Source organism: Bufo gargarizans, chromosome 7, assembly GCF_014858855.1.
Source record: "Bufo gargarizans isolate SCDJY-AF-19 chromosome 7, ASM1485885v1, whole genome shotgun sequence".
In the NCBI taxonomy this organism is placed as follows: Eukaryota; Metazoa; Chordata; class Amphibia; order Anura; family Bufonidae; genus Bufo; species Bufo gargarizans.
The window spans coordinates 15,274,686-15,288,341 of record NC_058086.1 but is presented as its reverse complement, the minus strand read 5'-3'; positions in this window follow the sequence as shown (position 1 = coordinate 15,288,341).

Genomic DNA, 13,656 nt, shown 5'->3' with positions numbered 1-13,656 from the left:
CTCTACAAATGTGGACTTGTAATTCTAAGTTTTTGTCTTCTAAGCATACACTATATGGTGATTACTGTGATCCAACAATTGATTTATGTTAGATATATATTTCTGTGTTATCTACAGGCCGTGATCAAGGTCCGGTTAGGACCGAAACGTTGGCCCTGCTTCTATTATACAAATAACCGTGATGGTGTTGGACACAATAATAAAACATTAATTTTTCTAATCTACTAAATACGAGTGTGCCGTGGATTTATATAGATATTTGATAGTGGCTCAACAGCCTTTCCATTGTGCACCTCCTTTTTGGGATATATTCCCTTACTCTGTGACGGGGTGCCTTCCAATTTTGTCCTATCTATAGGTGTGACTTACTGAGGGGTGTAATATACTGATAATATACAGTCGTGGCCAAAAGTTTTGAGAATTACATAAATATTGGAAATTGAAAAAGTTGCTGCTTAAGTTTTTATAATAGCAATTTGCATATACTCCAGAATGTTAGGAAGAGTGATCAGATGAATTGCATAGTCCTTCTTTGCCATGAAAATTACCTTAATCCCCAAAAAAACTTTCCACTAAATTTCATTGCTGTCATTAAAGGACCTGTTGAGATCATTTCAGTAAACGTCTTGTTAACTCAGGTGAGAATGTTGACGAGCACAAGGCTGGAGATCATTATGTCAGGCTGATTGGGTTAAAATGGCAGACTTGACCTGTTAAAAGGAGGGTGATGCTTGAAATCATTGTTCTTCCATTGTTAATCATGGTGACCTGCAAAGAAACGCGTGCAGCCATCATTGCGTTGCATAAAAATGGCTTCACAGGCAAGGATATTGTGGCTACTAAGATTGCACCTCAATCAACAATTTATAGGATCATCAAGAACTTTAAGGAAAGAGGTTCAATTCTTGTTAAAAAGGCTTCAGGGCATCCAAGAAAGTCCAGCAAGCGCCAGGATCATCTCCTAAAGAGGATTCAGTTGCGGGATCGGAGTGCCACCAGTGCAGAGCTTGCTCAGGAATGGCAGCAGGCAGGTGTGAGCGCATCTGCACGCACAGTGAGGCGAAGACTTTTGGAAGATGGCCTGGTGTCAAGAAGGACAGCAAAGAAGCCACTTCTCTTAAAAAAAACCCATCAGGGACAGATTGATCTTCCGCAGAAAATATGGTGAATGGACTGCTGAGGACTGGGGAAAAGTCATATTCTCCGATTAAGCCTCTTTCCGATTGTTAGGGGCATCAGGAAAAAGGCTTGTCCGGAGAAAAAAAGGTGAGCGCTACCATCAGTCCTGTGTCATGTCAACAGTAAAGCATCCTGAGACCATTCATGTGTGGGGTTGCTTCTCATCCAAGGGAGTGGGTTCACTCACAATTTTGCCCAAAAACACAGCCATGAATAAAGAATGGTACCAAAACACCCTCCAACAGCAACTTCTTCCAACAATCCAACAACAGTTTGGTGAAGAACAATGCATTTTCCAGGACGATGGAGCACCGTGCGATAAGGCAAAAGTGATAACTAAGTGGCTCGGGGACCAAAACGTTGACATTTTGGGTCCATTGCCTGGAAACTCCCCCTTAATCCCATTGAGAACTTGTGGTCAATCCTCAAGAGGCGGGTGGACAAACAAAAACCCACTAATTCTGACAAACTCCAAGAAGTGATTATGAAAGAATGGGTTGCTATCAGTCAGGAATTGGCCCAGAAGTTGATTGAGAGCATGCCCAGTCGAATTGCAGAGGTCCTGAAAAAGAAGGGCCAACACTGCAAATACTGACTCTTTGCATAAATGTCATGTAATTGTCGATAAAAGCCTTTGAAACGTATGAAGTGTGTGTAATTATGTTTCACTACATCACAGAAACAACTGAAACAAAGATCTAAAAGCAGTTTAGCAGCAAACTTTGTGAAAACTAATATTTGTGTCATTCTCAAAACTTTTGGCCACGACTGTACTTTCTAACATAGAAAGTATATTACAGTGCACTTGTATTGTGCAGCAGTTGTGTGCGGTTTTGCTGCGTTACCGCAACTACAGATAGTGACAAACGCCATTGGAACAAATAATTTCTACTGGTGTGATATACCACCCAAAAAAGTGATTGAAGCAGGGGTGTTATATACCAATTATATATTTTCTATATAGTGCAGTTGGGTAGTGCAGCATTTGTTTGCGGTTTTGCTGCGTTACCACAGCTACACAGAGTGACAAACGCCATTGGAGCAAATAATTTCTACTGGTGTAATATACCAGTTGCCCCCCCAAAAAAAGTGGGGGGAAAAAGTGCCTACAGTAAAATTGTTATTCAGTGACCGCATAATGTACCTCGAGCCACATAATCACAATTTCTTTCATGTCAGGTGAATGCCTAATTTTTAAGGCACTTACTCCTGTGGCATAAAATAAAAAAAATTCTAGGCTCCAGCAGGACACATTTCAGAGAATTTTCCCTTTAAGATGCATAAAAATGTCCCCTGATTAAGATACATATTTTTGGGGGAATTTTTGTCATTGATCCCCCTCTAGTATGTCACTGTCCATGTTGTAGGACTGTTTGTGCACTTCTACTAAGTATTTGGTGGCTGCAAATATGAGCTGAAGGTTTTTCAGGTTCGCCTGCATTAAAGTGAATGGGGCCCGCCGCGAACTTGCGGTTCGCGAACATTTGATTGCGTTTGCGCAATAGCGTTCGCGAACCGTCCTGGTATATGTTCGTCCATCACTAGATACAAATAATTTTAAAGAGGTTTTCTGAGACTTTTTAACTGATGACCTGTTCTAAGGGTAGGTCATCATCAGTATCTGATTGGTGGGGATCCAACACCCGGGACCACCATTGATCAGATACGAATGACCTATCCTGTTACAGATTTACATGGAGCCTCAAATTATACTGATGATCTTGATGGTGGCACATGCACACGGAAATTTTTGATGGGTTGGACCTGGGAGAGGAGAGGGTGTGATGCCCCGCAATCACTAAACAAGACCCCCTTTTTCCATAAATCACACCCATGAATGCACATTTGGACTACAGGGCTGAGTATCTCAATGCCCCATATAGTTAAAGCCCATGGAGTACTGCTTAGGGAGGACATGGAGGTAAACAGACCTCCATGCAGTACTTGGGAGATTTGCTAGCTCTTCCATGCGTCTGTAAGGTCACCCCCTTATTCCAAGAGCCTCGTTGATATTCTAGGAGAGTTAAGAAGTATGATATAGGCTACATGAATGCAACTAATTTAGTGACCACTGTATGTATCTTGTCCATTTTCAATGAATTTTCAGTAGAAGGTGCTCAAGTAAATATTTTTACAGACTGCAGAAACAGCATTCTCCAATAGAGAAACTCTCCTTCAGCCCCATTCCAAACATCCATACATGCAGCCTTATGACAAATGGCTGGATGTTAAGAAAGTATTCCTAATTATCATAGAGAACCTAAAAGAGGTTGTCCATGGTATAGATATTGATGACCTGTCCTCAGGAGAGGTTATCAAGATGGGATCAGTGGGGTCCAACACCTGAATGGGAGTCGAGCTGCAGTCCAATAGGGCTTGAATACATAGTGTACAGAGACTTTTGCTATCAGTCCATACACTATATAGTTTCTGAATCTGTGGCTGCCCTAAGCAGCTGAAAGGCGGGGATGCCAGGTGTCCCCTACTTGTCTGATATTGTTGAACTTTCTTGTGGATAGGTCGTCAATATCTGTAGCCTGGAGAACAGCAGATCAGCAGGACACAGTCTGTAAGGATGTGAGTGCTGGCTGTCAGGAGAAGCATTCTTTTGTATGACAGTGTAGTCCATGTGAGGTCCATGTGCAGAATACAGGTTGCCACAAAGAACATTTTACCAGCTGGTCTGCAGGTTGAGATGGAGGGATGCAATATTCCTTGAAATTCTGTAGATTATCTGAAAAAGGGAAATGGGTAAAGTGAATGGAGCCTCAGAGGTGAGGGGCACTCAATGCGAAGGATGGGGGGGGGGGGGAGATGACTGTGCAAGAGAAGGATGGAAGACAGTAAAAAAATAAGTAATGCTGGAGGAAGCCAAGGAAGAACGGACCAGGCACAAGGAATAGAATGAAAACTACAATCATAATAATTTTTCCGTATCTTGAATTGATTTCTTCTTGTTGTATACACAAGAATAGGTTCTTATTCCATTTTATGCACCATGACTACATGTTAAGCCCCTGATACTTTAATTTGAAAGAAAATGGTTCTATATAGTTATATATGTATTATCACAGAGCTGTGTTGCTCAGGATCTCAATCTTTAGCTAGCAATTGCAAACCACTTATGTAGTGGTGAACTAAGGGTTAACCACTTCCTCTTTGACACAGGATGAGGGGGAGAGACATACCAGAAGGCTGAAGTCACAGCTGGGCTTGGGCATTGCCCTGTGTACTGTGTGACTGTGACATAAAAGTCAGCAGAACAAACAGCAGGCTTAAATTCCCAGACAATGCCCTCTGTGTTGTGATAAGCTGTGTGACATGTACACAGTCCATATACCATACAAAGGCCCGTGTAAAGTGCGGGCAGTGTGCCGCAGTGTTGTATCATGAGCAGACACACGTATATAATCTAAGCTGCATTTAGATGGAAGATTATATTGTTGTCGCTTCAAGATCCTTCTAAGACATTTTGGGTCCATAAAGTATTATGGACACAAAGTGCACTTGTCATTTCAGAACTTTTTCGAATCAGCTGTCATGTGTGTATACATGAGGAGTACCACTATATTCGGCCATTACATAACTTGCAACGTGCATGTATCGCCAGTTTACCACTCTGCAGGCTTCAACTCCAGGTGTCAGCTTTTGCTGAGCTAGTGGGTAGATACTAGCTGCTATGATGTCTCCTATATACTGCTACACCGAGAAGAGGAGATTCTGCTCCCCTATCTCTGTCACACAAAAGCAGCAGTAGTATGAAGACATTATACAGCAGAGCAGTTTAGATGAGAATCCATAACTGCAGGGGTAGACTGGCCATAGACTCTACAGGATAATTCGCCTGTGGGCCAATGCCCATGGGGCAGCCAGTCGGGTACATAGCAAACTGATGCTCTCAGCATAAGCATTAGGAGCATCTGGTACTTATGAACCTAGCTGGCAGAAGAAAGTGCCCTACTGCATTAAACTGTATTACCGTCCTCAGGACAGTGATACCGTTGAATGCTATAGCAGTATTTTGTGCTGCACTGTGTATTTGGTTCTGTTGGGGCAGTATTATGCCAGGGCGGTTCGCGAACGCTATTGCGTGAACGCAATCAAATGTTTCCGAACCGCAAGTTTGCGGCGGGCCCCATTCACTTTAATGCAGGCGAACCTGAAAAACCTTCAGCTCATATTTGCAGCCACTATAGTATTGTTGTCCCTACCTACATATATTGGCCTTGTCTTCTGTCAATTTGGACCCGCCTACAACATGGGGCCACTTTTAGATTTTTCTTTCAGGGCCACTTTAAGCTCCTGGTCTGTTCCTGCATAACTGTGTCCTTTTATTTGACTGCAGCTCCTCCTTCAACCTCCTCTTTCATAGACAGCAGCTGTGACCTGATCTCTCAGTGAAACTGATAATCCATCTCATCTTGACTCTAGAAAAATACATTTTAGCAGTGAATTCAGAGTAACTGATCACGTGGTACAAAGGAGAAGTGGCTGATAAGTGAAGAAAGGAGTATTTTTCTCTAATAAGATATATTACAAAGTTTATTATATTCGCTTGTACTATTGATTCTTGCAAAGTTTGTTGATAGGACCATTTACGAAATCATTACACAATACCTTATCTGCTTTGGTAACCAATCGTTAAACATTTACCATACAACGCCGACCAACCATAATAAGAAAACAATTCTATGAAAATAGGCTGATCACAAGGCATTCACTCTTTGTGATCCCATACAATTAGCTGTGATCTGCAGGAAAACATGTCATTGATAGTTTACATTGGCAGCAGGGATAGCACTTAAAGAGAATCTGTCACCAGCGACCTCCCTATACAGCTGCTTGCACAGACACATAGCTCTGGTTCACTGATTACTGCAATGTATTTAATTTGGGGGCTCTGTTCCTGATGGTATTTTTTTCTTAATATGCAAATTAAGCCTTTGGTGCAATGAAGGCGTTGCACCTAGGCTCCACTCCTTTCTGTGGCTAGCACCTCTCTGGCCGCTTTAATTGACAGGGCCAGGCAGTGGCAAAACAATAAGGAAGGGGCTGACTATAGAAAGGAGCTGAGCTTTGGTGCAACAGGAGAGATGGTGACACCCTCATTGCACCAAACAGCGTTTTAACCAGGTGAACCCAGCTATGTGTCTATGCAAACAGTTGGATAGGGAGGTTGCTGATGACAGGTTCCCTTTAATTCAGCCTTACACAGTGCCCATTTATGTCAATGGGTTGTCCGTGTGATGCAGGAAAGGGCAGGCCCTCCAGAGCAAGAGGCTCTTTTTCTAACCATTCTACACTTTGGTCAAGTGAATTTCTTAGTAGAGTATAGGGAAATAGATTTTCCAAAACAGAAATGTCCTAAAAGGAATTTTCTAGAACTTATATTGATCACCTATCCTATTTACAGCAGAGGTCCAGGGTCCAGTCATTGGAAAGGATGTGGCCAGTAGATAGAATAAAGAGTTTATTAAGGTCTCTTATAGGTTTAGGGTTCTACTCACAACAGCACCACCTTGGCCCATATTTGCCCGTTTCAAGAGTTGGTGATATTATATACCACTGGGTATAGCTTGAGAAATAAGATTACTACAACATAACAATGGCCGCCCGTGACATGAACAGGAGTTATTGGAGTTTAAGGGTGGTATTAAACTGCCCGATGTATGGGCGCCAATGAATGATAAAACATCCATCGGCGCTTGTTTATACCAGACTGATTACACAGGTCAATGGAAAAATAATTTGTAAGGAACAATTTTTTCCTCCCTCATCCTAATGAAAAATGCCCAGCAACTTGATTATTTGAGCCAATTATCAGGAACAAGCGTTCCTACTGTCCGGTCTATTAGGGGCTTAATGGGTGGGATAAGCCCCCCTTTAAGAGTGGTGGTGGTGACAATGAAGTGAGTGGTAATGGTGGTGACAATGAAGTGAGAGAGGGAAATGCTGAAAATGAGCTCAAATAAGGGCAAACTGAGAGCACCAAAGTGTGTGACTAAAGGCGCATGGGCCCTGGTACAAAATACAAAAATTCAGCTTGAGTGCCCACGCACCCAACTTCTCTTCACTCTCGCCAGCTGTAGTCCATCCATAACCTTGTGCAGCATTACTGGATCTCCTTTGCTAGGGTCAATACGCTAAGGCTGTTCTAATCAGGTTCCAAAAGAGGGACAACCGAGGAGCAAAGATGAACATAGAGATTTGGATAAAACGTAGAGACTGTCTAAGGATGATTTTTTTTTCTCTCTGTTGCACTATGACAGGCATGGCCAACCTGTGGCTCTCCAGCTGTTTTAAAACTACAATTCCCACCATGCCCTGCTGTACGCTGATAGCTGTTGGCAGTCTGGGCATGCTGGGAGTTGTAGATTTGCAACATCTGGAGAACCTCAGGCTGGCCATCCCTGCACTCTGATCTTAAAGGGAAAGTCCATCTAGGTGCCACTTAAAACATCAATGTGTTAACTAGATCACTAGCAGTAATTTAATACATTTATTTGAATCCCTCCATTCACAAGCAGCTTTATTTGAGCAGTAGAGAAGCTGCCATCTTGGCACTAAAAGTAATATACAGTTTCAATTTATGGTGTCATTCCAAAACTTCTCCAATAGGGCGCTACCTTTTTATTTTGCTTTTAGGCACACTCCTATAACCTCTGTACACACAGCATCATATTGGGTTGCTTTTTTCTTTAGACAGTAGACTGGTGCAGTAATAGTAATTGATTTAAACCTAATATGAGGTTTAGTGTTGATCGAGCACCAAAGTGCTCGGGTGCTCTGGTGCTCGAGAACACTTTGGGATGCTCAGGTGCTCTACCGAGTACCCGAGCACAATGGAAGTCAATGGGAGAACCCGAGTATTAAACCAGGCACCCCCTGCTCTGAAGAGGGGAGGGTGTCTGGTTCATAGGAAAAGGTCAGAAATTGATGGAAACACCACTGAAATGGTCCGGGAACAGCATGGGAAGGATGTCTGGATGCATCTTGGACTCCCAGGTCACTGCTCGGAAAGATGTTGTCCGAGTAGCACGCCACTTTTACAGACTGACAATAATACGCACAAAACCAAAGATAAAATCGATTTTAGAGGAAAAATTGTTAGGAAACATTCTTTACTGTATATTTACTTGTATATAAAGTGCAAGTGCTGCCAAAAATTACAAGGAAGAGGCACTCCGATAGAACCTGTATATCACATAAAGAAGGGCCTCATTCACATTGTGGTACAATTGTTTAGGTAGTGGGACTCCTACACTCATAAAGACTATGCACTAAGTGAAAGGGCTGCCAAAAATTACAAGGGACCGGCACACCAATACACCCTTTATTACACATAAAGGAGGGCATCATACAAACTCTTGAAAAATTATGATTGATGGCTTGCTGGTGACCCTCAAAAACATTAGGGGTGAGGGCCTGCTGCTGATCTGACCATCTAAAATATTAGGGGTGAGGGTCTGCTGCTGAGCTGACCCTGTAAAACATTAGGGGTGAGGGCCTGCTGCTGATCTGACCATCTAAAACATTAGGGCTGAGGGTCTAATGCTGATCTGACCATCTAAAACATTATGGGCAAGGGCCTGCTGGTGACCCTTTAAAACATTAGTGGTGAGGGTCTGCTGCTGAGCTGACCCTCTAAAACATTAGGAGCGAAGGCAGCCTAATAAGCATGTTGATATGATTGAGGAGGAGGACGAGAAAAGGAAGATTGAACCATATACCCTTTTCTGTGGTGGAAGGGGTGCATGGGAATACAGTGTTTTCAATACACTATAAAATACACATTTAAAGTGCCTTTATGTTCAGCCGCTTTCCTCTGGTGGAGTAGAGAAGTCAGGGGCAATCCAAGCCTTGTTCATTTTCATAAGAGTCAACCTGTCAGCATTTTCAGTTGACAGGCAGATGCACTTATCACTTATTATGCCACCAGCAGCACTAAATACCCACTCTGACAGAACGCTGGCAGCAGGGCAGGCCAGCACCTCCAAGGCGTAGCGCGCCCGTTTGTGTCACGTGTCCAGCTTGGACACCCAATAGTTGTAAGGCACAGAGAGATAACTGAGGAGGCTGACACGGTCTGCTACGTACTTCTTCACCATCTTCCAAAACGTTTCCCTCCTTGCGACACTAGGCCGTGCATCAGGGTGAAGGTGCTGTTGGGGTGTCATGAAACTGTCCCAGGCTTTGGAGAGTGTTGCCCTGCCTCTGTTGGAACTGCTGTGGGTTCCCTTCGTCTCCCCTCCTCGGTTGCCCAAGGTACTACGTACTCTGCCACCAGCATAGTCAGCGGGAAATTTTTGGAGAAATTTTCACAAGGACCTACTGGTATTGCACCATTTTGCTAGTCCTCTTCACCGCAGGAATGAGAGATGAGAAGTTCTCTTTGTAGCTGGGGCCGAAAAGGGTGAACAACCAGTAATCAGTGTTGGCCAAAATGCCTTTAACTCGAGGGTCACGGGAAAGGTAGCATAACATAAAGTCAGCCATGTGTGCCAGAGTCCCAACAGACAAGACTTTGCTGTCCTCATCAGGAGGATGACTCTCAATCTCCTCATCCTCTTCCTCCTCTTTGGCCCATCCACGCTGAACAGATGGAATAAGCCTGCTATGGGTACTACCCTCTGTAGCGGAGGCAACCGTCTCCTGCTCCTGCTCCTAATCATCATCCAATTCGCGCTGAGGAGACGAACTGAGGGTGGTCTGGCTATCACCCTGTGTACTGTCTTTCCCCATTTCCACCTCTTCCACATGCAAAGCGTCCGCCTTCATTGTGAGCAGCAAGAGTTTCAGTAGACACAGAAGTGGGATGGTTACGCTGATAATAGCGGCATCGCTGCTCACCATCTGTGTAAAACCTCACAGAGGTCAGACATCCATGTCCACTCGTCACTTGTGAAGAGCGGAAGCTGACTGGAAAGGCGACGACCGTGTTGCAGCTGGTATTCCACTACTGCCCTCTAGTGCTCACAAAGCCTGGTCAACAGGTGGAACGTGTCGATGAGCTGGAAATTGCAAGCACTGCTGCAGCTTTGACATACCGGCAGCAGCTATAGATGACTTTCGGAAAAGGGCCCACATGCAGTGCACCTTCACCAGTAGCTCAAGCAAATTGGGGTAGGTTTTGAGAAACCGATGAACAATTAAGTTGAACACGTGGGCTAGGCATGGTATGTGTGGGAGCTTGCCGAGCTCAAAAGCCGCCACCAAGTTACGGCCACTATCTGACACAACCATGCCTGGTTGTAAGTTGAGTGGCGAGAGCCACAGCTAAGTCTGGTCCCTTATTCCCTGCTAGAGATGTCGCAAACATTAAATTTTCCGTTTGCGAATGGCGAATATGAATTTCCAAGAATGTTTGCAAACGGGCGAACCGCCATAGACTTTAATAGGCAGGCGAATTTTAAAACCAACAGGGACTCTTTCTGATCACAATAGTGATGGAAAAGTTTTTCAAGGGGACTAACACCTGGACTGTGGCATGCGGGAGGGGGATCCATGGCAAAACTCCCATGGAAAATTACGTAGTTGACGCAGAGTCGGGTTTTAATCCATAAAGGGCATAAATCACTTAAGATTCATAAATTGTTTGGGATAACGTGCTTTAAAACATCAGGTATGATGTTGTATCGATCAGGTAGTGTAAGGGTTACGCCCGCTTCACAATGACAGACCAAACTATGACAGACCAAACTCCCTGTTTAACGCACCGCAAACAACCGCGAACAGTCCATTTGCACAACCGCAAACTCCCCATGTGCACAAGGTTGGATACCAAGCTAGCCATGTCCCGTTCCTTGTCCTCACTGACGTCATTGAAGGTCTCTTCCTCTACCCAGCCACGTACAACACCAAGGGTCCCGAAAGGTGACAACAAGCCCCCTGGGATGCCTCCTCAAAGCCACCTTCCTCCTCTGACTCCTCTTCTTCAGACTCCTCTCTCTGTTTTGCCGCAGGTCCAGAAATCGACGACGACAAGGCTGCTTCTGGTGGTGATGGTGACCACAACTCTTTCTCTTCATGCTCATCTACGGCCTGATCCAGCACACTTCGCAGCTCAAAAACGCATATGGGATGAGGTCGATGATGTTGCCTTGGGTTTGACTGACCAGGTTTGTCACCTCCGCAAAAGGACGCATGAGCCTACAGCCATTGTTCATGAGCGTTCAGTAACGCGGCCAAAAAATACCCAGCTCCGCAGAGGCTGTCCTCTTTTTTTTTTTATTAAAAAAATCTGTTCTTACCAGTTTAATCTCTGTTTTGTCCACTATCAGGTGCCGGTGTATGGAATAGATTTTAGGAACCGGGAGATGGAAAAAGATGCTTGGTCGGTCCTCTTACTTCCAATTTCGGGCACTGCACGTGCGCCGAGCAATGTACTGTGCTACCCGATCTGAGTGGTATGTTAAGTAGTACTATTCCTATCAGTTTAATCCCTGTTACATCCCCTATCAGGGGACGGTGTATGGAATAGATTTTAGGAACCGGGAGATGGAAAAAGATGCTTGGTCGGTCCTCTTACTTCCAATTTGGGGCACTGCGCGTGTGCCGTGCAATGTACTGTGATACCCGATCTGAGTAGTATGTTAAGTAGTACTATTCCTATCAGTTTAATCCCTGTTACGTCCCCTATCAGGGGCCGGTGTATGGAATAGATTTTAGGAACCGGGAGATGGAAAAAGATGCTTGGTCGGTCCTCTTACTTCCAATTTGGGGCACTGCGCGTGCGCCGTGCAATGTACTGTGCTACCCTATATGAGTGGTATGTTAAGTAGTACTATTCCTATCAGTTTAATCCCTGTTATGTCCCCTATCAGGGGCCGGTCTATGGAATAGATTTTAGGAGCCGGGAGATGGAAAAAGATGCTTGGTTGGTCCTCCTACTTCCAATTTGGGGCACTGCGCGTGCGCCGTGCAATGTACTGTGCCACCCTATATGAGTGGTGTGTTAAGTAGTACTATTCTTATCAGTTTAATCCCTGTTACGTCCCCTATCAGGGGACGTGTATCGAATAATTACAATGACACACTCATGACATAAATTTTATTCCTCTATGCGTCAATCTTGGTGTAGTGATGACTGTGCTTGTGTGCACGTTTGGGAGATTGCAGGCGATGGCGGTTTTTCAAAGCCTATGGTCGTGCTGAGGTAGTTCAGTGACAGTTAAGTGACCCAGAAAGCAATGATTCTGCAGTGTGGCCCACACATTGTTGGCCTAGTAGGCTTTAATGATCACCTTAAATGATCACAAAGAAAATTAATGTTTTTTCTATGCAAAATTATCCAGCCGATCGCTTTTGGTCTGTTCACAATGAAGCAACGACCTTATCATCTGGGGTGTGCCAACATTGCCATTGCCAACACACTCATAGAGGTGATCGCTTCATTGTGATACGCAAGCCCCTTCACCACAACAAGGTAACGGGGAATTGACACATGTATGTGCCTTTTTTTTTTTTTTGCAGCCACAGTGCAGCACCAGAGGCCAGAAAAATTAGGCATGTACGCATGCCTGAAAAATTTGGTATTGTTGCAGCCGCTGCCGTAGCAGCGGCCGGAAAGATTTATGTTTCCCAGGCAGAAAGTGCACTAAAACATTGTGGCTTGAACCCTAGTTAGTGGCCACAAGTCATCCGGCATGCAGAGAATAAATACAGCAGCGTGTGGACCATTTTTAGCCCAAGGCATCAAATCTCATCAGGCCATCACCCACTGTCAGTTCCTTCGGGATCCATGCCTCATTCATCTTAATAAAGGTGAGGTAATCTAGACTTTTTTGACCTAGAGACTTCTCTTCTCAGTGACAATACCTCCTGCTGTGCTGAAGGTCCTTTCTGACAGGACACTTGAAGCGGGGCAGGCCAGAAGTTCTATTGCAAATTGGGATAGCTCAGGCCACAGGTCAAGCCTGCACACCCAGTAGTCAAGGGGTTCATCGCTCCTCAGAGTGTTGATACCTGCAGTTAAGGTGAGGTAGTCTGCTACCTGTCGGTTGATTCGTTCTCTGAGGGTGGACCCCGAAGGGCTGTGGCAATGCGTAGGACTTAAAAAGCTCCACATGCCCTCCATCAACAACAAGTCTGTAAAGCGTCCTATCCTTGCCGGCGTGGTCGTGGTAGGAGGAGGATTACTTTCACCTCTTCCCCTGTTAGATTCCCGTTGTGCTGTGACATCACCCTTATACACTGTGTAAAGCATAATTTTTTACTTGTTTTGGAACTGCTGCATCCTTTCCGACTTCCTGTAAATCGGTAACATTTCAGCCACTTTATGCTTATACCGGGGGTCTAGTAGCGTGGCCACCCAGTACAGGTCGTTCTCCTTCAGCCTTTTTATACAAGGGTCCCTCAACAGGCATGACAGCATGAAAGACCCCATTTGCACAAGGTTGGATGCCGAGTTCCTCGTCCTCACTGATCTCACTGAAGGTCTGTTCTTCCCCCCAGCAACGTACAATACCACGGGTAGCA